The 3654-nt window shown below is 30.7% G+C and overlaps 1 protein-coding gene across 1 annotated transcript in view; it reads right to left on the bottom strand.

The window, feature by feature from the left end:
- The window catches only part of ATF7IP (activating transcription factor 7 interacting protein), a 105699-nt gene extending 102051 nt beyond the window's left edge, over positions 1–3648 (bottom strand). The window contains exon 1 of the mRNA XM_006912641.2: positions 3603–3648. The gene's annotated coding sequence lies outside the window, so the exon portion shown is untranslated. The remainder of the gene's footprint in view (positions 1–3602) is intronic.
- Between the last annotated feature and the right edge of the window lie 6 nt (positions 3649–3654).

The following is a 3654-nucleotide window of genomic DNA, read 5'->3' as shown; positions in this document are numbered from 1 at the left end:
CTTTCCCCCAAAAAATGCATATATACACACTCACATAAATTGTATACATCAATAAACCCATGGAACTCTTTAAGCCTATCTATAGAACTCCAAGGTCAATGGACCCAAGTTAAATATCCCTAGTAAATGAAGCAGAACTGATAGCTCAAACCTAGCAAGTTATGATCAAAAGAAGCAGCTCAAAGCAATAAGAGATGGATCACCAACAGAAAATTCTAAGAAAACTAGATAGTTGGTAGAAATGGAAACTAGCAACTGTCTTTACACAATATGTCAAAATAAATTTCATAAACATTAAAACATTTTTTGTTAAGAGCATTAAAACATCTAGAAAAAATAAAATAGATGAACGTTTAGTTCATCTCTCAAAAGGCAGTATTTTCTAGGCAGAGAAGTCCTGGAAGAAATCACAAGTGAAAAAGGCAGTGCATTTGACCACATAAAGATACGACGCTTCAAAATATATAAAACCACAAGCAATTTAAAAATAAACTATAAAAAAAGTAAAAATATGAAAAGCAAAAAGCTAATATCCATAAATAGCTGTTACAAGTAATTAAGAAAAACATTAACAGCCACCAAAGAAAAATATACCAAAAAAGTCAAACAGCTACTTCACAAAAAATGAGAAAACTACATATATGTTAAACATTGAAAAGTTCAACTTCGCTAGTTATAAAAAAAAAAAAAAAAAAAAGGAAGTTCTTTTTCAACCACCATATTGATGATGGTATGGGAAATGCTCTTCAAAAAATCCAAGTTTTTATCAATTTTGTAAATTACTTTAAAATCCCTTTGAAACATTAATTTCAAAGAAACATTATGAGATGCAAATCATGCCTCATATACAAGGATGTTCAGTGTAGCATTACTTATAATAGAGAAATGGGCAACAAACAAAATAGTAAACAAGAAAAGTTTAGTAAGTCACAGAACATTGTTAATAGAGATAATATTTTGTAGTCATTTAAAAACATATTGAAGAATATTTGGGATATTTTCACAAGATAATATGTATCCATTAAAAACACATTTTAAAAGAATAACGAAATGGGAAAATATCTATAATACTAAATTAAAAGAGCAGGAAAAATTAGGATCCATATGAAAATCTGATCGATTAATTGATCAATATTTTTGACCAATTATTAGTGATTGATTAATTAACCATGCAAGTCACAAAAATCACCAAAACATTGAGCATTTATTTATAAATGTTAATTTCAACATGTTTCAAGTGTGCTATAATGAATAAGTAAAAATAATTATATTTATCATACATTCAAATTATAATTTAAAGAAAAAAGAATTTTAATGGCTTATCATTTAATCAAAACTTTTATTTCTAAATCATATAATACTTTAAATTCATAAATTTAAAAAGATTTTATATGACTCCAGTAATTTTTCCTGCAGTAGCCTAGTTTTAATATTTATATCCGCTGCATATGTCAAAATTTTGTGGCATCGTAACTATCAAATTAAAATTTAAAAAATGCTTTTTATTGACAAAGAACAAATAGGAGATGTTCAGACAATTCATTAACCTTCGTTTTAAGTACACAAACTATATTTGCCTTTCTAACAAATATGACAGCAAAACTTCCTACCAATAAACATTTACATTGTACATTGTGTTCAGTGTTTTCAAGTACCTCTTACAATCTACAGCATTAACCTAAGAGGCAATCATTTGTATATTCAAATGAAAAGATCAGCTTAAATATATAAACCCAAATATTTCACTTATCTGAAAGTGCAAAGCGTACCATGCCTTTAAATCAGAGTTATTTTCTTAACCTAAATATGTACGTGTATACACATGCACACACACAAATACAGAAAATACAACTCTAGTAAAGTACCAAAAAAAAGTCAAAGAAAGTGGGGGAAGAGTGTACTGGGTAACCACCCCAGAAGCATAAATGGAAAGATTACACAACTGCCCACTAAATATATTTCGGTGTACAAAACTTCCGAAGTCCAAGAATTACATCGGTGACAAACTTTCTATTATGAAAAAAGGAAATTTTCCTATCACTCCATTCTATCTCATATGAGATGTCATTTTAAAAAAATTTACCAACCACAATTATTCCTTTCAATTAAATCTTCTTAATACTAATGGTACTTGTTTTAGGCAATAAAAATGTCCCTAAAGCAACCAAGATTACAAAGCAATAGCCACTTCATCTGACAGGTAACTGAATTAAACTTAAGAGTTATATAACCAAGAAACCAATTGTTATATATACAAAACAACAGATGAAGTTTACGAAAACCACTTATAAATTTTTAGCCTAGTAAGAAACAATTTGCACAATAGAAGAATTATATCAAATCATTATTTGTATAATGGTAGAATTATAGCAAATCATATAAAATTTCCTCTAGGGATGTTATATAAGATTTAAATATAGTGACATCATTTTAAGCTAAAATAATCAGTAGTATACTTATAACTACCTTCTTTAAATAAGTAAAACCAAAAACACATTTACAATTTTAAAAAGGATCAAACAACAATTTTATCTTCTACATATGTATATGGAGCAGTTTCGTTTTTTTTAAATCAATTCATTTTTTTTTATTATTGATGATTCACTTGATTTCCTCCTAATGGCCTCGGTGTAGTTGGGTGTTCTTTGTAGAATTCTTCATCAGCAATATATATCAAGTAAGAGTTATATTCTATATATCATATCTACCAACGCTAAGAAAATTACTTAATTTTAAAAGAGTAACAAAAATTATCTAAGTGAAGCAGTAATACCCAAGTGATCAGAGACTGAAAAAATGTAAAACAAATGCAAGTTGTGATCAGAGGAACACAAACTGATTAAATTTAAAACTTCATTGACTTAGGATCAATTTTTTTAAGACGACTACCCAAGGAGATTGAGATTTCTTTTAAAACACTATCTAGGTCTTTCCAATGTTCCCTCCCCCTATTTCCAAAACTCAATTTGTTTCTATTTTGTAAGTATTCCATGGTAACAGCACTGGTAAAAACAGGGTTAAAAATGCAACTGCAAATATGCAGTTCAAATAAACGCACTTCCCCTGAGAACACCACTAGGTGCTGATCTTTACCTCCCTAAATATGAACTTGAATCCAGTAACACTCTAAAAGTGAAATTATAATCAAGAACCACAAGTGATAATCACTTTTACAGAAAATTAAGTCCACAGCTTCTCAGAGAACCTGAGAAATATAAAAAAAAACAGATTAAGGTCGGTACATAAGTACAACATAAGAGAAATGTTTTTCTTGAAAAATGTAAGAATTTGAGGGAAACAAAAAGTAACCCCTCGAGAATGAGAAAAATTAAATCTAGAACCCAAATGGCGTCCGACAAGAACATTAGATCTTGAAAATGAATATTGCGCTTGCGCAGCCACCGCCCCGCCAGCTGCACAACTGCAGCTAGAGCCCGACCCCGCAAGATCACGTGCTCCCATGCAGCGCCCGCCCGCAGCTCCGCAACCGCGCAGGCGCAAACACAACTCCCGCAGCCGCCATAATGCGGTCTTGACTTTTAAGAAATACAATAGTAATTTAAGAAAATGTGGTTTTAACAGCCCCTAAGATGTACATATACCTTTCAGGTTGCGAGATGAGGGAGGGGGAACCAAGTTCCTTCCCAGAGAGCG

Source organism: Pteropus alecto, unplaced genomic scaffold (genome assembly GCF_000325575.1).
Source record: "Pteropus alecto unplaced genomic scaffold, ASM32557v1 scaffold103, whole genome shotgun sequence".
Classification (NCBI taxonomy): domain Eukaryota; kingdom Metazoa; phylum Chordata; class Mammalia; order Chiroptera; family Pteropodidae; genus Pteropus; species Pteropus alecto.
Note: the sequence above shows the minus strand (reverse complement) of the source record. Positions and strands in the feature narration are given on the sequence as shown.